At 46.7% G+C, this 26,595-nt stretch overlaps 1 protein-coding gene across 4 annotated transcripts in view; it reads right to left on the bottom strand.

Moving 5' to 3' along the window:
* The window catches only part of LOC135212946 (pyridoxal-dependent decarboxylase domain-containing protein 1-like), a 286,832-nt gene that overhangs the window by 201,500 nt on the left and 58,737 nt on the right, over window positions 1-26,595 (bottom strand). The window lies entirely within an intron of this gene.

Genomic DNA, 26,595 nt, shown 5'->3' with positions numbered 1-26,595 from the left:
CAGAGAACTCTTAGGTGTTTTTAAACCCTCAGCTGAAACTGACAAATGCCATTAAAATTGAGTGATAGTATTTTTAAAAGGAGTGTAAAAAGGGTAAGCAAAGGTGAAAGGACGGCTCTGAGTATTCTGGGGGTGACAGGTTGGTGAAAATAGTATACCTACAATTCGGAAATGTGAGGAGCAAAATCAGCATAGTAGACAGAAGCGGCCCCAACTCATCATATTGATGATTGACGTATCTACTGATGGTAAACCGCTGTGTTGGTGTATGAAGCAGCTATAGGTCCCACTTGGCAGCAATGTTGTGTTGGTGTATGAAGCAGCTAAGCCTATAGGTCCCACTTGGCAGCAATGTTGTGGACTTTTCTTTTCTTTAAGCGGGAGCCACCTCTCTCGTGAGGTGAAATAGCTAAAAGCTGAAAAAATTACTCACACGCAATAAGTCTATTATGCCACCTACGACCACCCTTGAAATTCCTGTTTGATAACGAACACCTGATGGACGTGACCTCTTCCTCGTATAACTCATCACTCCATTTGCCATTGTGTCTCACATTCTTATCTGCCATCAACTTAACTTGCTATACTAAGGCGTTTTATGACCTTATAACTCTTACAATCTACTCTAACACTTTTACCCTTATTATTCTCCTCTCTTGCAGCTGGTGAGCGTTACGTGGCAGGTGTAGTACGAAGTGATAGTGTAGTGGGAGATTTTTGCCGCCAGAATTTGATGATGCAGTCCTAGAAACTCCTCCTTTCCCTGTAAAGCTATATTCAAACGTTAAAGTTTCTGATGGAGGTTAAAAAATCACGTAGATACATAAACCGGTTTTCCAAGAACGTTTTTTTTTTTCCGAGGATTTTTAATGATCTCTTACAGATTTTGTCCACGGGACCTGGCGGGAGCTGTGGAAAAATACACTTACGACTTCTACATGACTACAATGTTATTGCTAATAATCTCTTGTAAAGAATTATATAAAACACGCATATATATAAATAGTATAATAGTATATATATATATATAATATAGATATATATTATTATATATCTATATATATATATACATAGTGTGTGAGGGAGTGTTTGTGTGTATGTGTGTGCGTGTGTGGTACATTGACCTACGAGTACCAGGTGTACAGTATAGGTAGTAGGTATACAATACTGGTCGAAAAGTTCGTTTATATAGAAATCAAATCAGCGTCTCGGGCGACCTAGTTCAGGGAAGTCCATTACTTAGAGGTCTTGAACAATAATGATAATAAAAAAAAGGTCACTTGCCAGTATCATGTTTAAAATACTTAAAAAGAGGAATAATTAGCCTAGCTGGCCAAGTGCTTGGCTTCTAAACCTAAGTGTCGTAATCCACCCCAGTCATTTATTACATACAACATTTAAGGGACTCTTCTTTTCTTTGCAAAGTCTATTATTGATAAATCAGTTTTTTATTTTTTTTCGTTCAAGAGGGTAAAATATACTGTACTACTTAGGTTATGCTGACTTTGACAGTTTCGAATCGGTTGAAAATTTCCGTTAACTGAAAAACAACTGCTTCTATCAAGAATAATTAGAACTTTTTTTATCTTTTACTTGAGAAAATATACAATATTTTACAATTTTAAAAGAATTACATTCAGAATTTTATTCATGTTGACTTAAATTTACTATAATTTAACAAAAATCTTAACTTGAGCTTTTTACAAATAATCTATGTATTTAAATGTAAATATTTTTCTGTATTTCGTACCATCTTTTTCATCTCTTATCCCTGCTTTGTAGACTAACCAGATAGTACCAACAACACAGTCACAAATTAAAATTTCAGCAGTGTTCCTCCTGTCCTTTTTTGAATGGGCTTAAATTAGAACTATACGGATAGCATCACCTTATTTTTTAAAGTGGCAAGTGAAGCTGAAAATTACTATGGGTCTACTACTGTTATATATATACTAATTGCTGATACAGTCAGTCTTTTCTTGATTTTCTGCAAGTGCTAATGCCCATATTTATACTCTAGTGCTGTTCAATACTCACGGAGGAAGCGCCTCAGCGGCGTGGTTGGTATGGTATTAGCGTCCTACCTCGGTGGTCGCGGGTTCGATTCTCGGCCATTCCATTGAAAAGTGAGAGATGTGTATTTCTGGTGATAGAAGTTCACTCTCGACGTGGTTCGGAAGTCACGTTAAGCCGTTGGTCCCGTTGCTGAATAACCACTGGTTCCATGCAACGTAAAAACACCATACAAACAAACAAACAAACAAATACTCACGGAGGAATAAACCAAAACAAAACTGCTTCTAGCCAACAACTATTTCAACCATGGGACTATAAACATGATTTCAACCATTCATGGTCTTTTTCAGGGCTAATCAATATTCAAAATGGAAGCACACTATAATATCTAGCAGACTGCGGTGAAACAAATTTCAAGAAACAAGAGTCGAAAGAGAAAATAAATGATAGAAGTTAATACAAATTTTACATTTTGAAGACTGAAAAAGCACTTCAGGTATTTAAGGTTTTGTTTGTGAATTATGGCAGCTTTAATTAGCACTCGTGTCGTTTTTTCCTTTTACAGAAACTGTCCTTATCTGCAGAGAGAGAGAGAGAGAGAGAGAGGAGAAGAGAGAGAGAGAGAGACGAGAGAGAGAAGGAGAGAGAGAGAGAGAGAGAGAGGAGTTAATGATGAAAGAATTAAAACCATCATATAAAATAGTAGTAAGGGTAATATTGCTAAGGAGAAATTTTCTAATCACCAGCAATACATCAAAACTCGTGGAAGAGATTGTGCAATTAATTTATGTATAATGGGCATTAATTGTGTCCGTCCGTCCGTCCGTATATCATTCAATCGCGGCCAAACGGCTGGTCCGATGGCCACGAAACTTGGCAGGGTTATAGTAGGGACCCCTTAGATGGTTTATAATGGAGTTTCAAGCAACAAAAGGCACCAAAGGCGCAGGAGAGGGCGGGTCGACTTTCCTGAAACCGGACTGGCGCCGCCCGTAGACTTAATAACGTTACGAATTTATCATACCTACGTAGTAAATATAGTATGACTCGATTTTCAGTACATGTACTAAATATGACTTACTATCGAATACTGTGGAGGTAAGACATAAGTGGCAGTAATTTGGGTCGGGGCTGGGCAGAGAGAGAGAGAGAGAGAGAGAGAGAGAGAGAGAGAGAGAGAGAGAGAGAGTGTTAGGGAGAGAGAATTTTTTTTTTTCGGATGCCATTCATTTACCCCAGGCAGGTCAGTAGTATAGTAATTTTTGGATAAAAGGAACAGTCAGCACAAGGTGGTGCAGGGAAGCTTCTTTGAGTTCTTCAGTTTTCCCCCGGCAACACCGGGTTGGTCAGCTAATATCATATAATTGAGATAACACTAAATTAATTTATTATACCAAATGACACAATCTACTATTTATGGCTCGAGAAATTTTCCCCGTAAAGATACTCGTCATATTTATATGACACCTTTCTGTCACCTGGAGGACCTTTTGAAAAAAAATATATTATTAAGATAAAATTGGGATTCTTTAAAATGATTTTAAGAAGTTCCCTCGGAATTATTAGTAACAATAAGTAAAACTAGGATGTCGCACTCCCATCCATAAGTTTTAAGTGTTAGTGGATACGTTCATTTTAGCATTATGAATGAGACAACGTTGTTTTAAAACCAGGACTTGGACAGTGTTTATGAATGAATTTTCATTGAGAATTTTGCATATGATGGGAGGAAAGAGTGCGTTAGGAATACTACACCAATCATGAAAAGAAAACGCTCGTTCACGCGACTGTATACCAGCGTGTACTGTTTTTCTTCATTTTGAAAGTGGACTAATATATATCTTCCCGTCTATCGCGCACTTGTGCGACGTTATTATTTGACAAGGGAGGATTTCCAAACAAACTCTCCAGGGAAAAAGCAACGAAATTTCCCAAAAAAAGAGTCTTTGAGAGAAGTGACTGCTATTGCTACTGCTGCTGGTGTCTGTGGTGCTGCTGAGAGCAGCAGTAAATAGGTAGTCACTCACTGCCTTGTCTTATATGCAAGTAACAGGACGTAAATCGGCCTCTGCTGAGTCGAACTTCCTACCTCCTCTCCTCCTCCTCCTCCTCCTCTTCGCTCTGTTTAGTACCTAGGAGGGTTATTGATCGCTAGAAATGGTAAGTCAATCATGGCCTTCTTTTTATTTCAATCTGTCAATATTAATTCTATAATACCTATGTTGCCTTTACCTAAGTGTCAGCCGATGGGTACATTACTACGACGACCCGTTTGTTAGTAGACCTGCGAAGCCGACGTTGCTATGATAACCTTTGACGTAGTATATAACTTAAAATTGCGCCATAGGTCAAGGGTCAAGGTCCGTGAATAGTAGGCCTGTGGTGCAAGAAAAGCGAACCTATCACTAGAGGTACTCGAAGTCTATACCCTCGGGCCTCGAGTTGTATACCTAGTAGCTAGGAAAACGTTCCAGCGAGTAGACTTGCTGGCTGGCCTGTCTTTTCGTAGTATCTATACTAGTAATTACTAGTACATGGTAGCATAACATACTGAGGCGTAATCCAGGTTAAGCTTAAGCTAGAATTAATACTAAACATTAAGGTTAATCCTGGTTTAAGCTAGGAGCAAAGGATGGATGTAGGCTAGGTAGATCTAGGGTACTTATCCGCGGCGGCCCAGACTATGGCAGTTGCGGTTTTTCTATGCAGTTTTACGTACTGAACAAGAATTTTAAATAATATTTATTTGGACGACTGTAATTAACCCCCCAGGGGCCAGTACTAAACACGGCGGAATACGTTGGACGGTCCCCAATCCCTAGTGGATGTCGTGTCCGCGGTTACGTTCCTCGCATCCCGTGCAGACTGCTTCTGTAGAAGTACCTTAGGCTAGGCTGTTTGGGAGGCTTGATGTAGCCTAGTTTCAGAAGGCTACTGTAGCTACCTACCTATTGGCTGAGTTTGGGTCACATCAGGGAAACGGCTATAGGGTTAAAAACCGCATGGTACAGGGGTGGACCATGTACGATCAATGTGTACAACCCCAAGAAAAGTACATTATAACGCGTCCTGACACCGGAGTAGAGGTCTTTAGCTCCGTTTCTCACCAACAACAAGTTGCGTCTGATGCCCATCTCCGATGTCAGGACGCGTTATGATGTACTTTTTTTGGGGTTGTACACATTGATCGTACATGGTCCACCCCTGTACCATGCGGTTTTTTACCCTAGCCTATAGTACCTGGTCTAGGCGTAGAGCTTAGATACCTACTACTAGTAGTACTAAAATGAAGTCAAAATGACAACTACCTACCTAATACTTAGGGTATACAACCTATTATCGCAATAGATAATGGCATGTCTAGCCTAATTTCATTGGATATTGGGTAGATCTATATTACTATTCAGCGGCGGCCTAGACTATGGCAGTTGCGGTTTTCTGTGCAGTTTTACCTCCTGAACAAGAATTTTAGGTAATATTTATTCGGACTGTAATTAACCCCCAGGGGCTCATACTAAACATGGTGAAATACATTTGACGCCTCAATTCCTGGTGGCTTTCATATTTGCGGGGACGAACGATGCGGAATGCTTGTATTGAAATACCCATCATCTCCTTCATCAGCAACATTTAAAGGAAATGAAAAATCAATTTCCAAGGTTACGGTCTGTGTAAAGTTGTTTTGTAGTTTTACTGAAATTTTTTTACAATAGAAAAGGGTATTGGAGTGCCTACAGTTTAGTTGGCCAAGAGTATCATCTGCTAGATAATTGGCGGACGAATACAAACAAGATGGCGTACGTATGTTTTGGCACGATTTTTAAAAACAGACAGTAATAGATTATAGAAAAGCCTATAAAAACGGTAAGGGGGACCGTGTTAGGAACCGGGTTTTTTGGGTGGGGGAACACATTATAAAGGGCAAATGGAAATTGTATTTGTTCCGATACGTAATACAAACCATCGGTCCTTTAACAATAGGAAGTAGCTAGCGGCAGCTGGAACGGTCGTAAGCTTCGAACAAGGGGAGAACGGTAGTTAACTGCTTGTCCGACAGTCGCGCGACTGGGAGGTAAACAAATCACTTTTGCTTTCGGCCGTGGGTGTGAAGGACGTGTTCGTCATCGCTCTCTGCCCGCTTCATCGTCGTATGCTTTGTTTATATTGTGTTTTCTACTAATGGTGGTTGGTTGACTTGAAAATGAAACTGTAAGTAACACTGTTTCATTTTCAGTTACTTAATTATGAACCAACATGGAGTTATTGCCGTAGATGCGCGGCGCAGTCGTTTGCTACTAATTGGTTTGGTTTGACTTGAAAATGGACAAACTGTAAGTACACCTGTTTTCATTTTCATTAACTTAATTATGATAACCAACATGGAGTTATCGCCGTAGCATGCGGCGATTTCCTCTCTTTTCATGAATTGAACCCTGAATTATGTCTCGGTGCCGAGGGCGGGCGCGCTCGCGCCGAGTCATGTATTTTGGGCGAAGTGTGTAATTGAAAAATGTAAGTACTCTTTTCATTATATTTTTGCCCTGTGCGTTCGTTACCGAGAGTGTGATTGCGCTCGGCACGAGCCTTTTATTTTTGTATAATAGAATGCAATGAAAGTGGATTCGCAATTGCAATATTCTTTTCATTTTCATTTAGTTTATTTGCATGAAATTTATTTGGATCAATTTTCGTTCTTACCCGGGAATTGATCTTCCCCCTTTAAGTTCTATGCCCTTTAAGATTTCTATGAAGGAATCGCACCCTTTAAGGGCAGTATTCTTCAGTTTTCATTTTCTATTACTTTTCACTGCTGTGCGGGGGTGGGGGAAGCGAAGATCTGCCAGGAAGTCGTCGGAAAGCTCTCCCGCGACTCCCTTGGTATCCGATTCTTCGTCTTCCTTCCTGCCCCCCGCTCAGCTTCTTCGTTGTATTTTGTATTTGGGGTCTTCCTTGCGTTCGGGGTGGGGCATGTCTTCCCCCCGTGCGTGAGGGAACCCCTCTTACTAATCTATCTATGTTACCGCAGGTGCTACATCCGTGGGAGACGACCTTGGACAGGTATGGACCACCGCGGAGGCATGGCGTGCCTAGCATCCACGGGCTGCTGCAGCGTCTAGCGAGGTCTGGGGCGGTCTCCACACTACTACACGGCCGCTTATGCTGCTCCCCCCCCTCCTGGTCTACACTCCCCATGCTGTGTCGATGACGCCGTCTGCCGCTACTAGGGCCGCAGCCGTACCGAGGTGGGGTGGCCGCCTGCCGCCTGTTTTCTTCGTGTTGCCTGCCCCAGACTTCCGCTGTTCCAGCAGCTCGCGCCCTGGACTGGCCGCCAGGACCCAGGTTCCGCTGACTGCCGATGATTCTACGAGGGCGATCGCTGTGCCTGCCGTACCTGCCGCTGAGGTGTGATTCCCTCTGTTGTCTTTGCTGTCCCTTCTGGTCTAGCGCTGCCGCTGTTCCTGCCGCTCGTGAGCTGGTTGCTGTTCCTGTCGCTCCTGGTTCCTGTGCCTGTCCATGCTGGTCCTGCCCACGGTGTGTCTTCCCCAGTCCCAGGTCCTTCCGGACAGGTGCAGTCGGGCCGTGTTGCTTCGGCAATAGCCCCGGCTCCGGCCTGATGGAGGACCTGACGACTGTCCTGCGTGAGCTGACGAGGAAGAGGAGTAGAGGAAGCTGTCATCTTCGTCTTCATCGTTTGCTGCTGCCTCTTCCCCTTCGACTTCTAAGGCCCATAAGCCGAAGAAGAAAAGGAAGAAGGCTGCCTTCCCCCTAAGCAGTCTCCTTCGGGAACTTCTAAGGGCCCGTCCCACCCCGGTGGGACGGGGGGGGTCCTTCTTGTTCTGCTGGTCCTCCTGCTCCTTCGGAGCGGAGGGGCCCGTCTCCCCTTCCTTAAGGAAGAGATAGACGGGGACCAGAGGAGTATCGGTTAGCTCTGGTACTTCCTCGCCTGGTGCTAGCGGCGATGCCGCTCGCCCAGGTTCCGGCTCGGTCTCTCGTTCGCGAGAGATCCCGAGTGTACGTTCTCCCTCGGGAGACCGTGCAGCCAAGTTTCGGCGCCAGAGTTCGCTCGGCGCCAAGACGCGGCACGGAGCAGAAGGCTGTGAGAGACGCTCAGGTGACTCTTGCCAGGCCAGCGGCCGCTCTTGCAGCGACCAGCTGGTAACCCCGGGTTTTCCCCCTAAGAAGGCTCCTCCGGGACCTTCTAAGGGTCCCGTCTCGCTCCGGCGATTCGGGGAGCTCTTCTGCTGGTCCTCCTGCTCCCCTCGGGAACAGGCCCCCGTCGTTTTCTTTTTCTTTACTACCAAGGAGAAGAAGAACACGGGGAACCAGAGGGAGTACGCAGCTTCGGCTGGCACTTTCCTCGACCTGGTTTCTAGCGGTTTCTGCCGCTAAACCAGGATCCGCCTCGGCTTCTCGTTAGCGAGAAGTACCGAGTGGACGGTCTCCCAGCGGGAGACGTCCAGCCAAAGTCTTGACACCCGAGCTCGCTCGCCGCCAAGACCGAAGCGCGGAGCAGAAGACTGGCGAGTGTCGTGCAGACGACTCTCGCCAGGCCAGTGGACGCTCTCTGCAGCGACCAGCTGGCTGCTCGGGTTGACGTGACGGTCGCTGACCAGCCACGGGTTGAGGCGAGGAAGGGGGTCCCCGCGGCCGTCGGTTACCAGCCATGGCTGGTACCAGCGGCTCGACGCGCCGAGAGGACGCTCGCCGGTCTCACCGCGGACAGCGAGCCTAGCAGGTCACCTGACGCCGCTCCCATCGGGACCGGGCGGAGACGGTAACCAGCAACAGCTCGCCGACGCTAGAGATCAGCGTTCGACGTTCTCAGCCAAGCCTCTCGCCCCAAGGGAGCGGGCAAGGCTAGGCCTGCTGCTCGATCGCCACCGTGGGTTGACGATCAGCAGCAGCCCTCCAAGCACGCTGGTCCTGCCAGCGAGCTAGGGGGGAGCGTCAGGTCTGCCTCTCCTGTACCTTCAACCTCCTCGGAGCGAGGTACCTATGAGTGATCGCGAGAGGTGCGCCGCTCGCGATCCCGCTATGACGCCGTATGGACCAGGCACGGTTCTAGGACCGACCAGGACATACGCGCAATTAGCTGGAGGCGACCGTCAGGGTCTGCCGCTGTTCCTCCTTCTGAAGGAGGAGTATCTCGGGATCTGTTCTTGTTGAGGGACTGGCGGCGTCCTACTCCGCAAGACGCGGTTACTCCCGAGATACAGAGGAATTTGCAGAAGTCATTAAGCTGATTCGTCAGCATAATGACCTTGCGGAAGGATTGCCGCTCCCACCAGCAGAGCCCACGTCTCTGCTCGAGTCGTTTTGGGGCCCGAGAGGGAACCCAACCGACAGGTGGGTCTGCCGCGATCGGAGCTTGCCGATTCTGTCTCGAACCAGTGTCTCTCGTCTCCGGACAAGAAGGCTCTCTCAGTTCTGGCCGGTCGATCAAGCTACTTCCACCTCCTCTACTGCGACAGCGGCGTTTCTACGTGTCTTCGGACACCGTATTTAAATACTCCTTCGGTCCTCCTGAGAGGTTTCGACCTCGACGAGGACTGGAATGATCGGAGGACGGTATCGGCTCTCTCCTGTCAGGTGTCGATCAGCCCCACCCACCCAGCGACGTTCACAGTGGCGGCAGACCCTTACCTACAGTGAGAGTTCCCGTAACCACCCTCCGCGGGAAACGTTTTCTCCTGACGATACGTTTCCCAGACTTCTGAGAGGCCATCGCCACAAGGCGATGGCTGCTCCTACTCTTCTCCAACTGCTAGTTCCACTGGGAAGGCGAGCGAGTATCCAATTCCTCCCCCATTCCCTCTCTCCTTACGGCTACAGGGAGGAAAGGGGAAAGGATCCTACAGAGATTTCTTTGTAGGATCCCACGTTCGGGACTGCGCTACCGTGGGGGGACCTTCGGGTCCTACCTGACGTAAGCCCCGGTCGTTGAGGAGGAATCCTGCCCCATTCTCGATTTCTACGGGAATCGAGAGGACCACCAGCCGATATCGTTTGACGAATTCGGTGGGGGTTTCGCAGACTGCTTAGAATTCTACGGAATTCTAGCGCATTCAGAGTGTTCGAGTTTTTACGATCTTCAAACACTTACGCGAGACCACGGTCCAAAGTGAGCGAGACGAGAATCCCCGATTATTACAAACGATAATCGGGAACCTCGCCTATGCTCGAATTCCTGGAATTTCTAGCATTGGGAAGAAGACTGCCTGCTGAAAGAAACTATCTCACAGTAGGCGACCAACCTGGAATAGAGGAGATCGGACGGGAATATCCAGTTTGGCTTGAACTATCGTCTTAGTAGTTTCTGTTCACCATTGAAGCTTTCCTTCGGGAGGAAGACTTCTCTTACTCTCTTTGATAGAGAACGAAGGTGGTCGATCTCCAATCCTTATTTGTTCCGATACGTTAATACAAACCCTCGGTCCTTTAACAATAGGAAGGTAACTAGCGGCAGCTGGGACGGTCGTAAGCTTCGAACAAGGGAGAACGGTAGTTAACTGCTTGTCCGATCGTCCGCGCGCGCCCTGCAGGCGCACCGAGAGGTGAAGAATCACTTTTGCTTTCGGCCGCGGGTGTGAAGGACGTGTTCGTCATCTCTCTGCCCGCTTTCATCGTCGTATGCTTTGTTTATATTGTGTTTTCTACTAATGGTTTGTTTGACTTGAAATGAAACTGTAATACACTGTTTTCATTTTCATTACTTATTATGAACTCAACATGGAGCTATCGCCGTAGATGCGGCGATTTCCTCTCTTTTCATGAATTGAACACTTGAATTATGTCTCGGTGCCGACGCTCGCGCCGAGTCATGTATTTGGGCGAAAGTGTGTAATTGAAAATGTAGTACTTTTTTCATTATATTTTTTGCCCTGTGCGTTCGTTACCGAGAGCGTGATTGCGCTCGGCACGAACCTTTTATTTTGTATGATAAAATGCAATGAAAGTGGATTCGCAATGCAGTATTCTTTTCATTTTCATTTATTTATTTGCATAATTTAATTTGGATCAATTTCGCTCTTACCCGGGGAATTGATCCTTACGATTATTTTCTGTGAAAGTGAAATCGCAAGTGCAGTATTCTGTTTCATTTTCATATATATTTTATGATAGCATCATATTATTTGGATCAAGTTTCCGTTCTTACCCGGGATTTGATCTTTTCCCCTTTAAGTTCTATGAAGTGAATCGCAAGGGCAGTATTCTGTTTCATTTTCATATTACTTTTCACTGCTGTGCGGGGGTAGGGGAAGCGAAGGTCTGCCAGGAAGTCGTCGGAAAGCTCTCCCGCGACTCCCTTGGTATCCGATTCTTCGTCTTCCTTCCTGCCCCCCGCTCAGCTTCTTCTTTCGTTGTATTTTGTATTTGGTGGGGTCTTCCTTGCGTTCGGGGATGGGGCATGGTCTCCCCCCCCGTGCGTGAGGGAACCCCTCTTACTAATCTGTCTGTGCTAACCGCAGGTGCTACATTGCGGGGGAGACGACCTTGGACAGGTATGGACCACTGCGGCTGCAGGGCGTGCCTAGCATCCACGATCTGCTGCAGCGTCTAGTCGAGGTCTTGGGTGGGGCGGTGACCTTGGAGTGGTCTCCACTACAACCTTCACGGCCGCTTATGCTGCTTCCCCCCGCTGGTCTACACTCCCCATGCTGTGTCGGTGACGCCGTCTGCCGCTTCTAGGGCCGGTCGCCGCCGTACCGAGGAGGGATATGCCGCCGCCGCCTGTGTTTTCTTCGTGTTGCCTGCCCCAGACTTCCGCTGTTCCAGCAGCTCGCCCCTAGACCGGCCGCCAGTAACCAGGTTCCCGCTGGCTGCCGATGATTCTACGAGGCGATGGCTGGGCCTGCCGTACCTGTCGCTGATGTGGTTCCCGCTACGGCTGGCTTTGGCTGTCCCTTCTGTGTTTACCGCTGCCGCTGTTCCTGCCGCTCCTGAGCTGGTTGCTGTTCCTGTCGCTCCTGGTTCCTGCGCCTGTCCATGCTGTCCTGCCCATGGTGTGTCTTCCCAGTCCCAGGTCCTTCCGGACAGGTGCAGTCGGGCCGTGTTGCTTCGGCAATAGGCCCGACTCCGGCCTGGATGGAGGACCTGACGACTGTCCTGCGTGAGCTGACGAAGAAGAGGAAGGTGTCATCTTCGTCTTCGTCTGCTGCTGCCTCTTCCCCTTCGACTTCTACGGGCCCATAAGCCGAAGAAGAAGAAGGCTGCCTCTCCCCCCTAAGAAGTCTCCTTCGGGAACTTCTAAGGGCCCGTCCCACCTCGGTGGGACGGGGGTCCTTCTTGCTGGTCCCCTCCGGCTCCTTCGGGGAGCGGGGCCCGTCTCCCCTGCCGTAAGGAAGAGTAGACGGGGACCAGAGGAGTATCGGTTAGCTCTGGTACGGTTTACTTTCCTCGCCTGGTGCTAGCGGCGATGCCGCTATGCCAGGTTCCGGTCTCGGTCTCTCGTTCGCGGGAGATCCCGAGTGTACGCTCTCCCTCGGGAGACCGTGCAGCCAAAGTTTCGGCGCCAGAGTTCGCGATCGGCGCCAAGACCACGGCACGGAGCAGAAGGCTGGCGAGAACCGCTCAGGTGACTCTCGCCAGGCCAGCGGCCGCTCTCGCAGCGATCAGAGGTATAACCGGGTTTTCCCCCTAAGAAGACTCCTTCGGGAACTTCCGAAGGGCTCGTCACACTCCGGTGTGACGGGGGGGTTCTTCTGCTGGTCCTCCTGTTCCTTCGGGAACGGGGCCCGTCTCCCCTTCTGAGAAGAAGAAGAAGACGGGGGACCAAGGGGTATGCTGGCTACCGCTGGTACACCCTCAGCCTGGTCTTGGCAGCTCTGCTGCTAAGCCAGGTACCGGCTCGGTTTCTCGTCCGCGAGAAGTTCCGAGTGTACGGTCCTCCTTCGGGTGACAGTGCAGCCAAAGTTAAGACGCCTAGTTCGCTCAGCGTCATGACCGAGGCACGGAGCAGAAGACTGTCGAGAGCCGCTCAGGTGACTCTCGCCAGGCCAGCGGCCGCTCTCGCAGCGACCAGCCGGTAATACCTCGGTGGGACGTTGACGGTCCTCTTGACCGGCCACGGGTTGAGGCTGGGAAGAGGTCCCCCAGGTCCCCTCGACCGACGGTACCAGCCTCGGACTGGTAACCAGCGGTTTGACGTGCCGCGAGGACGCTCACCGGTCTCACCGCGAAAGTGAGCTCTGCAGGTCACCTGACCGCCGTCCCCACAGGACCGGGCGGATACGATGAAACCAGCAGCAGCTCGTCTGACGCACGGGACCGGGGTCACGTGCTCAGTGCCGCTCGCCACAGGTGAGCGGCACGGCCAGGCCTGAGATCGATCCCCACCGCGGGTTGGTGATCGGCTGCAGCCCCCCACGTACGCTGGTCCTGCCAGCGAGCGGGGGGGGGGGGGGAGCGTCAGGTCTGTCTCTCCACTACCTTCAACTTCCTCGGGCTACACCGGGAAGAGCGAGGTACTAGGAGATGATCGTGAGAGGTGCGCCGCTCACGATCCCGTCATGACGCCGCACGTGCCACGTATGGTCTTAGGACCAACCAGACGTACGCGAAGTGATTTGGAGGCGACCGTCAGGGGGGGGAGGGGGGTAGCGTCTATTCTGTCTCTCCGATACCTTCAACCTTCCTCGGCATACGCCAGGAAGAGCGGGTATAGGAAGGTGATCGTGAGAGATGCGCCGCTCACGATCCCGTCACGACGCCGCACGTGCCAGGTATGGTCTTAGGACCAGCCAGGACGTACGCGCAAGTGATTGGAGGCAACCGTCAGGGATCTGTTGCTGGCTCCTTCTTCTGAAGGAGGAGGGTCTTGGGATCTGCTCTTGTTGGAGGGACTGGATGGTCCTACTCCTCAAGACGCTGTAACTTCCGAGATTCAGAGTAACTTTGCCCAGGTTATTGCACTGATTCGTCAGCACAACGACCTGGGGGAAGGATCGCCGCTCCCACCAGCAGAGCCCATGTCTCTGCTCGAGTCGTTTTGGGGCCCGAGAGGGAACCCAAACCGACGGTGGGTTTGCCGCGATCGGAGCTTGCCGATTCTGTCTTGAACCAGAGTCTCTCGTCTCCGGACAAGAAGGCTCTCTCAGTTCTGGCCGGTCGATCAAGCTACTTCCACCTCCTCTACTGCGACAGCGGCGTTTCTACGTGTCTTCGGACACCGTATTTAAATACTCCTTCGGTCCTCCTGAGAGGTTTCGACCTCGACGAGGACTGGAATGAGTCGGAGGAGACGGTATCGGCTCTCTCCTGTCAGGTGTCGATCAGCCCCACCCAGACGCCTGTTCACTGTGGCGGCAGACCCTTACCTACAGTTTAGTTCGTAACCCTCCTCGGGAAAACGTTTGTCTCCTGACGATACGTTTCCCGAGCCTCTGATAGGCCATCGCCGCAAGGCGATGGCTGCTCCTTTTCTTCTCCAACTGCTAGTTCCACTGGGAAGGCGAGCGAGTATCCAATTCCTCCCCCATTCCCTCTCTCCTTACGGCTACGAGGGAAAGGGGAGGGATCCTACAGAGATGTCTCTGTAGGATTCCACGCTGGGGACTGCACTACCGGGGGGACCTTCGGGTCCTACCTGACGTAAGCCCCGGTCGTTGAGGAGGGATCCTGCCCCATTCTCGATTTCTACGGGAATCGAGAGGACCACCAGCCCGATATCGTTTGACGAATTCGGTGGGGGTTTTCGCAGACTGCTTAGATTCTACGGAATTTCTAGCGCATTCAGAGTGTTAGAGTTTCTTAACGATCTCCAAACACTTAGGCGAGACCACGGTCCAAAGTGAGCGAGACGAGAATCCCCGATATGTTACACGATAATCGGGAACCTCGCCTATGCTCGAATTCCTGGAATTTCTAGCATTAGGAAGAAGACTGCTGCTGAAAGAAGACTATCTCACAATAGGCGACCAACCTGGAATAGAGAAGAACGGACGGGAATATCCAGTTTGGCTTGAACTATCGTCTTAGTATTCTGTTCACCATTGAAGCTTTCCTTCGGGAAGGAGACTTCTTCACTCTCTTTGATAGAGACCGAAGGTGGTCGATCTCCAATCCTTATTTTGTTTTCTTGAAGGAAAGAATTTAGGATGGAGATCGTTGTTCAGAATCCTACAAATATACTACGTATATTAACCTCGCGACATGATCTGCTAAGCAGTTGAATGGTCCGAGGGGTAGGCGCATATCCTGGTTATTCTACGGATTGCGACTTAGACGAAAAGTATTTCTAATTGAACTGCAACTCGGGGTTGCCTGCAACCTCCCAGGTAGTTGCCAGTTTCAATTTTATATACTTATGGTGGTTGTCACAACAACACCATTTAAGCTTTTTATATTTACCGAAATTCGTTTCGCATAAATATAATTGCTCGAGCATATCTTTTTATGCTCGGTAGTTCTAGCCGAACGCATTCCTTCGTGGGAAAGGATTACTTGGCAACTCAGGATGACGAGTCATTCGACAGCTACTGCGTATTGAATTGCCCGAGGCATTTCAGTACCAGCTGCCGCTTTGAGATGGACGGTTGGTTATGTCTTTCTCACCTGCTTTGATTGAATACCAACCGTATCTCTGCCCAACAATCACGGACTTAAGTCTCTGATTAACGGGGATTCTCGCATACATGAATGACCATCTACTGCTGTGACGCTAGTATTCATCGTCTTCGGTATTGCGAGAATTTTAAAGAGATATCTATTCGACTCTCATCTTTCTGTTTACCGCACGGTAACAGAATTCTGTAATAGTCTCTTGCTGCATCGTATCTCGATAATGCGAATGATTTTTGCGGAATCTGAGTTTGTCCTCAAATATCCTGTATTCGGAGGTGTGCAATTGTTCATTGTTCACCCCGGATTAGCAGATGTATTGAAAGACATCGCCTACTCCCACACCTGCCAGCTCTACTTCCAAACGTTCAGACCCATGAGAAGCAGTTCTTCAAGTCGGCGTCCCCTGTGTTTTCATTACTGAAGAACGCCCCGCTTTCATTGCACAACGGACAGCAATGAAATGGCGGTTAGCGTTTTCAGTCATTTGTAAGCACAGGTTTAGAATCTTGAGATTCCTTCTCTCGATTCAGCTGGAAGACGGTAGGTTGCATTCATTGCCTACCTTCGTCTTCAACGTCACATAGTGTTGTTTCTCCTTAAGCTGAGATTCAACGTCTAGAGATTTTTCTTGCCATCAGGGACCTCGGTCTTTTGAAGGCAATTGACTTTCGCCTTTTGAGCTTATGCATTAAGAGAATCATCGCCGCGCCGTACCGGCCATCGGGTGACTAACAAATATTTTATTTGTTTGGTCTCTCAGCATAACTCTTTAAAGGGCGAAGGTCACGTGACGTTAACTTCGGATGCTTGGACAACTTGTCCTCTACTGATTCCGAACCAGTCAGTCGGCAGCTGTCAGAGCGCCCGAGTCAGTTACGAACTATGCTGTGGACTTAGTTCGGTTGTTCCAGAGCAATCATTACTTCGTCTTAATAGCTTGTCAGTATGAGTACTGTACATAACCAAAGTCGAGAAGAGGGATAGGTCATACGACTATGCCTTCTTTTCGTCTTAGGTAACTGCATGACTTCTCTTGAGAAGTCAAGCACAAAGGGATGGGGATTTGTGACGCTCGATTTCGTACCGATCTTCGTAGCGAGACTCGGAACCCTTCGGTAACTGACGATTGGTTCGAGTCCTTCACAATACCCTCCCTAATGGACTTCACCGCCTCCGATACGAAGGCTATGCTGCTTTGTCCTGTGAAGGCGCGACGGAGCTGTCTGAAGAAACTCGACACCCAGGATGAGTGTGGAGCCTCTTCATCATTCTCTCGCGTTCCGCAAGAACTTCTCCGTGGCGCAGGTAATGAAGGCAGGCGCCTGGTCCAACCGGACTGCATGCAACCTCCTTCTACCTTCAGGATATTGCCCACAGTTCCTTGGATCTTTTTTTCTTGGGAACCGTGTGGTTGCTCAACACGTTTGTGTATTTAACCCAGACCCTCGCAGGCTGAACAGCATCGAGTCCTGGTGTGACCGTAGAATGGATGAGGAATGAGAGTGTGACTGGCTCCTCTTCCCATCTTTTTCTTCCCTCTACCTCTGGGTAGAGGGACACGGTCGTCACCCTGCTGGGTAAGGACGAGATGCAGGTGAGCTACTCAATAGAGCACCATCCTATCCTTTCAGTATGGGATAGGAGTAAATATCCACCACTTCACTTCCTCCAACAAGGGGGAGGAAGTGGATGCCAATTTGAGACAACCCATCATTTTGATGATTGTCTCTTGCAAACAGGAACAAGTTCTTGCTTGCTGGTACGAAGAGATACGCTTGCCTCTCTCTTAGTACTTGGCCCAGAGGTCTGACCATTGATCCTGCGGTGCACACCCCGATCAATCGGACAGAGGTTTTGGATCCCTCCCTTGCTCTTACGACCAGGGAGGCACTCCAGGGTTGGACGAACACCAGTCTGTTCACCAAAACCAAAAAGACTCAGATTCCTCCCACCAAGAAGTGAGTCTTCCTATTGTTAAAGGACCGAGGGTTTTGTATTACGTATCGGAACAATGACAATTTGTCGAAAATTGCATTTTTCCTAACTATACAAACCTGAGGTCCTTTACATATAGTCCCACCTCATGCCACCCCTCACTCTGCAACTTTTTGCATGGGCCTAAAGCAAAAGTGATTCTTCACCTCTCGGCGCGCGGCGGGCGCGCGCACGATCGGACAAGCAGTTAACTACCGTTCTCCCCTTGTTCGAGCTTACGACCGTCCCAGCTGCCGCTAGTTACCTTCCTATTGTTAAAGGACCTCAGGTTTGTATTGTTAGGAGGGGAAAAATGCAATTTTCGACAAATTGTCCATTTTGTTTTCTTGAAGGAAAGAATTTAGGATGGAGATCGTTGTTCAGAATCCTACAAATATACTACGTATATTAACCTCGCGACATGATTCTACTAAGCAGTGAATTGTCCGAGGGGTAGGCGCATATCCTAGTTAATCTACGGATTGCGACTTATAAGAGAAGTATTCTAATTGAACTGCAACTCGTGTTGCCTGCAACCTCCCAGGAGTTTTCAGTTTCAATTTTATATACTTATGGTTTGTCACGACAACACCATTTCAACTTTTATATTTACCGAAATTCGTTTCGCCTAAATATAATTGCCCGAGCATATCTTTTATGCTCGGTAGTTCTAGCCGAACGCATTCCTTCGTGGAATAATGGATTACCTGGCAACTCAGGATGACGAGTCAGCGAGAGCTCAGGCTCAACTACTGCGTATTGAACTGCCTGATAGCAGCTCAGTATCAGCTGGGCCTCCGAGATGCACGGGTCATGTAATGTCTCTCTCTCCCCTGCTTTGATTGACTACCGAACCGTATCTCTGCCCAACAATCATGGACTTAGGTCTCTGATTAACGGGGATTCTCGCAATAATGAAGGACCATCTACTGCTGTGACGCTAGATTCCATCGCCTTCGATTGCGAGAATTTTTCAACAGAGATATCTCTTGGTACTCTTTCATCTTTCTGTTTACCGCACGGTAACAGAAGTCTGTACAAGTCTCCCGCTGCATCGCACTGCGATAATGCGAATGATTTTGCAGACATCTGAGTTTGTCTTCAAAATATCTCGTATTCGTAGGTGTACATTGTTCATTGTTCAACCCAAATTACGAGATGTGTCAGAAGACATCGCCTACGTCTCCGACCTGACAGCTCTACTTCCAAATGTTCAGCCCATGAGAAGCAGTTCTTCAGGCGGCTTTCCCCTGTGTTTTCATTACCGAAGAACGCCCCGCTTTCATTGCAACTACGACTTCTCACCGGACAGCAATGAAATAGCGGTTAGCGTTTTCAGTCATTTGTAAGCACAGGTTATGAATCTTGAGATCCTTCTCTCGATTCATCTGTGAAGACGTAGGTTGCATTCAATATCTACCTTCGTCTTCAACGGTACATAGTGTTGTTTCTCCTTAGCTGAGATTCAACAAACATGAGATGTTTACCTTCAGGGACCTCGGTCTCTAGAAGGCAATTGACTTTCACCTGTTGGGCACATGCCTTAAGAGAATCATCGCCTCGCTGTCCGGCAATTGGTGCAAACAAATACATTATTTGTTTGGTCTCTCGGCATATAAACCCTTTTTAAGGCGAAGGTCAACGTGACTTACTCGGATGCTTTGACAACTTGCCTCCTACCGAACGCAGTCAGTCGGCAGCTGTCAGAGCGCCCGAGTCAGTTACGAACTACGCTGTTGACTTAGTTCGGTGGTTACAAAAGCAATCATTACGTTTGTTTTAATAGCTTGTCACAGTACCCATACCATTGACACCCACCATGGAGTGTCGGTGTCCTATCCACTACCGAGAACTTCGCTGCATGGGGATAGGAGGATGCGAGAGACTTCGTTGCTAACGGACAGACCAGTATGGGTACTGGACATCACCGAAGTAGAGAAGAGGAATAGGTCATGCGACTATTTCCTTCTTTTCCTCTGAGGAACTGCATGACTTCTCCTGCGAAGTCAAGCATCCAGGGGATGGGGATCCGTGACGCTCGATTTCGTACCGAACTTCGTAGCGAAGACTCAGAACCCTTCGGTCCCTGACGATTGGTTCGAGTCGTTCACAATCCCCTCCCTAATGGACTTCACCGCCTTCGATGCGAGGAGATGCTGCCTTGTCCGCAAGAACTTCTCCTTGGCGCAGGTACTGAAGGCAGGGGTCTGGTCCAACCAGACCACATGCCCTTCCTTCTACCTTCGGGATATTGCCCACAGGTCCTTGGATCTTTTTCCTTGGGACCCGTGGTGGCTGCTCAACACGTTGTGTAGCGAACCCAGACCCTCGCAGCTGAACAGCATCGAGTCCTGGTGTGACCGTAAGAATGGATGGTGAATGAGAGTGTGACTGGCTCCTCTTCCCATCTTTTTCTTCCCCTCTACTGTGGTTAGAGGGACACGGTCGTCACCTGCTGGATAAGGACAAGATGCAGGTGAGCTACTTAACAGAGCCCCATCCTATCCCTTTCACTAGGATAGGAGCGTATATCCACCACTTCCTCCAACAAGGGGGAGGAAGTGGATGCCAGCTTGAGACAACCCATACTTTATGTTGCCTCTTGCAAACAGGAACAAGTTCTTGCTTGCTGGTACGAAGAGATACGCTTGCCTCTCTCTTAGTACTCGGCCCAGAGGTCTGACCATTGATCCTGCGGTGCACACCCCGATCAATCGGACAGAGGCTTGGATCGCGTCTTACGACCAGGGAGGCAGTCCAGGGTGGGATGGGACGAACACCAGTCTGTTCATCAAAAGACTCAGATTCCTCCCACCAAGAAGTGAGTCTTCCTATTGTTAAAGGACCAATGGTTTGTATTACGTATCGGAACAAATGACAATTTGTCGAAAATTGCATTTTTCCTAACTATACAAACCTAGGTCCTTTACATATAGTCCCTCCTCATGCCACCCCTCACTCTGCGTATTTTGCATGGGCCAAAAGCAAAAAGTGATTTGTTTACCTCCCAGTCGCGCGGCGCGCGACTGTCGGTACAAGCCATTTTTAACTGACCGGTTTCTTCCCCCCTTGTTCGAAGCTTACGACCGTTTCCAGCTGCCGCTAGCTACTTCCTATTGTTAAAGGACTCAGGTTTGATATGTTAGAAAAATGCAATTTTCGACAAATTGTCATTTTCTGGCGTAAATTTTCGTAAAACAGTAAGTGGGGACATGGGAAACCGGGGTTTTTGGATGGGGGGGAAAACAAAGACAATTAACACTAGGAAATCCATGAAACGGCTGTGTGGCTGACCCCCTACTCGACATTCGTAGTTCGAACACATGGACTGGCTAACTAAACTGACCACTAACCAACCTAACCTAATTTGGGACACGTGCCCTAACCTGCCCGGGGGGGGCTTTGCCCCTCTGGACCCCCCAGTATGGTAACAATGATTGTGACCTAACCAAACGAACTAACCTAACCTGACTTAGGGCACAAAACTGTCTTCCTCTTTCACGAGGCTCATTGTTCCCTCATTGCAGTGTTTATATTGACCACTTAAATCGCCTTAAAGATCACTTTTAAAAAGGAATGAATGTAACACGTCAATATCGTCACAGAATTTGATCAAGTCTGAAAACGAAACCGGGTTAGCAGCGGCAAAAGCAACGTGCGACAGACGGGATGAGGAGTAGACGGCAACGCCTTGTTGACTGTTTTGAATGGGCCTGCCTCACGGGTTGTGGTAGGTCTTCCAGGTCGAAGGGACTACTTATCTTGGTGGAGGGATTATGGGCCTGGCAAAAGGTGTTGCGTAGCCTGGCCAACTAAACTGTAAACTACCCAAGGGTATCGTGATACAGTACAGTTAGGTAACTTGAGAAATAGCCTTTGCCAAAATTATGTGAGAAATAGCCTGTGCCAAAATTATGTGAGAAATTTGTTGCAATTGTTATGTTTTTATGTTAATCCTGGAAGGGCTGGTATTAAATATGACCCTTTTCAGTAACTGTTTCAAGTTATCTGTTGCCAAAATTTCGACGAGGTTGTACTTTTAAGTACGTCGTCATGTATCTTTGCATTTCTTTTCCTCATTTATGTAAGTGGAAATACTTATTGTATGAAAGGAAGATATTATGTTTTGTTAAAATATATTATTTGTATTTAGTTAGGAAAAGCATTGTGTGTGGTTGTTTCATGTAGTATTAGTTTGTAAGTGTGTGTGTGATAGTTGCCTGAATGTTTTTTGTCAGTCGACAACGGTCAGTTAGTCTGGACACCACTTAGACAGACTTGAGTCGAGTCGTATTAGCTAGAGCATGTGGTCATACCATACGGACAAGATCTAGTCCAACAATCTTCGAGAAGTCATCGGGATCTCCATATTGTAACCACTCAAGTATTCTTATCTTAAAGTTTATTTGGGGAAATGCCTGTTTATGATATTCATATCTAATGATAGGGAAGTGTTTCATATAGTATTGTTCTTTAGATGAGAATGGTGAAAGGCAGATCGTGCTTAAGGGCGGATCTTGAACCATCTAGGCTAGGATAGCGAACTCGTCATTCATGGTTAAGAATCCATCATTCACAGTTTCAGTAAGTTAATATTTATGTACTCATTAGTATACACAGAGCAGTGTCATATTTTGAATGTCAGTTGAAATTAGTATAGAAATTTGGGTGTTGTAGTGTAGGACTTATGTTATGATGTGGTTATTTACATTTCAGTTCACAATAGGCTATACAATCCCATGTAATTTGAAAAGCTCTTACTTATCACTAAGCGAGTAGTAATACTTGTATTGCATCATATAGTACACCCATTTCTGTATTGTTCAGTCAAAAAATGTAATTAGGCTTGACAAAGTATATCCTTTTTGGTCTTCCTTAGTGCCAAAAAATTCAATGAAGTTAATGACTGCGATTGGGATGGGAAAAAGTGTGCATTCTAGTTGTCTACCTCTCACCTTCAAGTGAGGACTGTTGTGAGTGCAGGCCAGGGGTAACACAAGGCTTGCTTGCTTTCCTGTCTGGAACTGGTGCACTTGGTCGGGTTAAAATTAATTTCTGTACTGTATTCCACTTCTGTGGTGCATGGCACAATGGGTATACCCTTGGAGGCAGTCCATCAATCAGGCAAGGACCCTGAATTATAGGATAGATTAAGTCGAGATGCAGCTGTGTATTGTATTCTGTGATTGACAGTGCTCTTGTCATTCTTGCCTCCCCTGCTACCAGGAAGGGGCTTGGAGATGTAGGTTAGGTTAGGTTGGCAATATGTTAATTAGGTGGCTCTCCACTTTTCTCTGAACCATCAACTAGTTCAGCCATTGTAGATACAGGGACATGTTTGGAATTTTATCGAGTATGGGACTTTCTTGGCTCATATGTTTTGACTGGTACCTTTGCAAGTAATTGCGACTTAGTACGGGAATGGTTACAGAAGCTGATTTGTCACCCATTTGTCATGGAGCCTCTGTTACCCTTGTGCTCAGTATGGCATGGTCTTTGGACCATTCATGTACTTGCAGGGTGTAAGGTAATCTGCTTCCTTGTATGTGGTACCGTGTGCGTGTGTGTGTGTGTGTGTGGTAAGTGCAGTGGTTCTTCACCTTTGCTCTTCTGGGCATGACTGGTCAAGTCAGTGATACCTTCCCATTGTGTGTGTATTACAGTGGACCTCCCATATTCGTGTTCTTGGCATTCACAGATATCTCTGTTGACCATATCTACCCATTATTCACGGGAAATTCATATATTTGCAGTATTTTTCTATGAGAAATATCCGCAAATTTTGTATTTTCATATCAATTTCATGATTAAATGTACTTTTTGTGATAAAACTATTAAAAAAACGGGTACTATAAGGATTTTTAGTGAGTTTTTCTTGAGTTTGAACAAATATAGCACCATCAAATTCGACCCTAAATAAAATTTGAGAGAAATGTTTAATCAAAACTATTTGGCATGAAAGAAAACATTTTACTGTGTTCACTCCAATAAAAGATGAATATGTAAAGCTCTTAGTATCCTGGTGAAATCAAGTGAAAATATCGAACGCAATCTGTTGATCTTTTTTTTATGCAATAAACATGCCCTCATCGCCATCTATTAATGAAAAAATTACTAAATTTCGTTCACAACGATACGAATTCAAGTGATATTTGAAAACACTGTGTAACGTAAGATAATCTTGTCCCATATCAATAGAGTGTATCTTGAGATTCATTTACGCCAACTAGAAGCAAGAAATCTTTCTGATTTGACTTAAATACAGAAAAATAAACTTACCTTGCAATCGTCCTCAGCTGATTTCCAAACCAAAGCATTGATTGCTATTTTTGTATTTTATGTAATACAACAATAGTATAATATGAAAATACATACAATATTATTGAATTCACTGAAGTAAAGCATAACTTTTTACAAAGATCCATGAAGAAGATGCATATTCAATATGTTTGTATTTTATGAAACGATACAAGTATGTGAATATTACATATGCTAATTTTATATGTCATGTATGATGCGACCCCCTTAAAATTAGCTCCAAAATTAGGTGCTCAAAAGTCGCATGATATGCGAGGATATATGGTACATATTCCTAGGATTCTTAGTTTCAAAGTTATCGTTACGAAAAAGAAAAATTTCCACAGGGCCACACCTCCTCACTGGGCGAGTTTGCGAATTGCAAGTTTGGGAATTCGGGGTGTTGACTTTATACATATGTGAATATTTGCTTGAGTTTGGTTTTAACCAGTCAGATTGAAGTTTATAAATTTTCAATCAGGTCTTGAAGAGGTTATGAGTTAGCATAAAATTATCCAACAGGTTTGTGAACCACAATTTCATGTACGTAGTTATATCTACTGCTAATCACTTTTTTGGGGGAAAGGGACAGTCGGTGATCAGTATTATTTAGTCAGGTTGTTCATGCCCAAAGTCTGTGGGGAGGGGGAGGGTGAGCTCATGGTTAGTATGTATTGGTTTGTCAGCTTTCTTTGTGAGAGATTCTAACTAGCTTGAAGGAACTGATTCAGTCCTGGCAATTTTTTTCTTCCTTTAGCAATCCCATCAGCATTGTTAGTAAAGAGAAATTTGTGCTCTTTATGAGTTTAATGATTTTTGCATTGTAACCACTGCCCATTTCCCTAGGAGACTGTGAAGTAGTTGTTCAGACCTCGTGGTTGTGACCTGCTTTTGGTGTTTTGGATTAGGTTAACATTCTGATCTACAGATGAAAGGGTACCCTGCCATTCAGCAATCAAGCAACCACTTTCGTACCATCTTTCTATGATATCAACAATAAACCCATCCCAGAACAGTTCTCTTGCTGAGGGGAAAGCAAGACTCAAACCAGGGACTAGGAAGAAATTGCAAGCATTTTCCATACTTCTTTGCATTGTTGTCAAATGCTTCCCTGCCCTCCTCATCCATCTTTCTCCTTTGGAAGAGGAGAAAGTCCAAGACGACCTATCAGTAGTCCATAAGACTAAATGAGTGGCCTTCCCAGGCTGTGGGAGGTGATAGTGTTAGGCATCCATGGGTGACCCAATCACTGTCAGTAGGGCTGGCACAGTCCTTATTTAGTTAGTACTCAGTGCCTCACCTTGTTAGTACCAGCAAACACAGGAAGTTGGACCATCTCCTTTCTTTGAGACTTTTTGATGTTTCAGATGGGCTTACAAAGTATTGGCCAAGTATTCAGTTGTAAAGCTCAGGCAAAAACTTGCTAGTCAGGTGCACGGAATTGTTCTTGGAATTTCATAGTGATGAGGGGAGTTATCTGAATCATAGTGATGAGGGGAGTTATCTGAATCATCAGACCACATTCATTACATCCTTCTTAGGGACTTTATCCACAGGTCCCCAGACACTTTTCCTATGGGACCTGTGGTGGCTACTCAGCAGGTTGTGTAAGTACCCAGCTCCTGTTGGACAGAAAAGCATCTTAACTCTGGAACTTGAAGGATCCTCCTATATGAAGAGCTCAGGTTTGTTAACTAGGAAAAATACAAATTGGTACTTTGAAAATTACTATGTATTTGCTAAATTTTTTCATGCTCTTTTTACCTAGCAAAGGAGGAACCAACAAATTGAGACTGAGGCTGTTAGAAATCTCTGAGCCATTCAGCATATAGCATTTAATTTTTGATGCTTGCAGTGCATAAGGAGAGCAAAAGGGGGAAGAGATGGATTTGGAGGACCATTAAAAAGGACAGAAGATAAATATTAACTAGAGGGTGATGCTGCATCATAGATAAAATGGAAAGTGATAGCTAGACTTTTGATACACGAAATAGTATATCCTGCCAGAGGAGACGGGGAAGACTCAAGATGTTAGCGCAGACCTCAAGTAATATTCTAAGCGATGGGCGGGGGGTTAGTTACCTAGTTTAAAACAAAAATTATCACTGCTGCAAATTTCAAAATTTTAGCTGCTGACAAATCAAAACTAATAGCAATGTAACTATTTGGTAAGTAGTATATAAAACTTTATTGTAAGAATGTTATTTTTATCCATAAAGTAAATATAAATTTTTGCATTGGTATTAGATAGACAGTGGTCCCCCGTATTCGCAGGGAATGCATACCAGACCCCCCCCCCCCCCCCCCCCCCCCCCCCCCCCCCCCCCCCCCCCCCCCCCCCCCCCCCCCCCCCCACCCCCCCCCCCCCCCCCCCCCCAGTGAATAGTTAGAACTCGCGAATAGTTGGAACCTCTATAAAAAATGCTGAAAACAGCCTATTTTCTTAGTTTAAACTCAGAAAAACCCACTAAAAATTTTGATACTTGGTTTTTTTTAATAGTTTTTATCACAAAAAATGCATTTTATGATGAAATTGATAAAAAACCCCCCGGAATTTGTGGATATTTCTCATAGTAAAATACCGCGAATTTTCCGCAAATAATGCGGGGAAACGTTCCCGAGAGAAATCCGGGAATGTGTGAGTCTGCGAATCGGAGAACGCAAATACAGGGGGTCCACTGTATTGAGTGAATGGTGTATTGGCATGTCATTTATGACTCAGTATTGTTAAGAATTTTGGCTAAC

Source organism: Macrobrachium nipponense, chromosome 42 (assembly GCF_015104395.2).
Source record: "Macrobrachium nipponense isolate FS-2020 chromosome 42, ASM1510439v2, whole genome shotgun sequence".
In the NCBI taxonomy this organism is placed as follows: domain Eukaryota; kingdom Metazoa; phylum Arthropoda; class Malacostraca; order Decapoda; family Palaemonidae; genus Macrobrachium; species Macrobrachium nipponense.
This window is presented reverse-complemented; position numbering and strand designations above follow the sequence as displayed.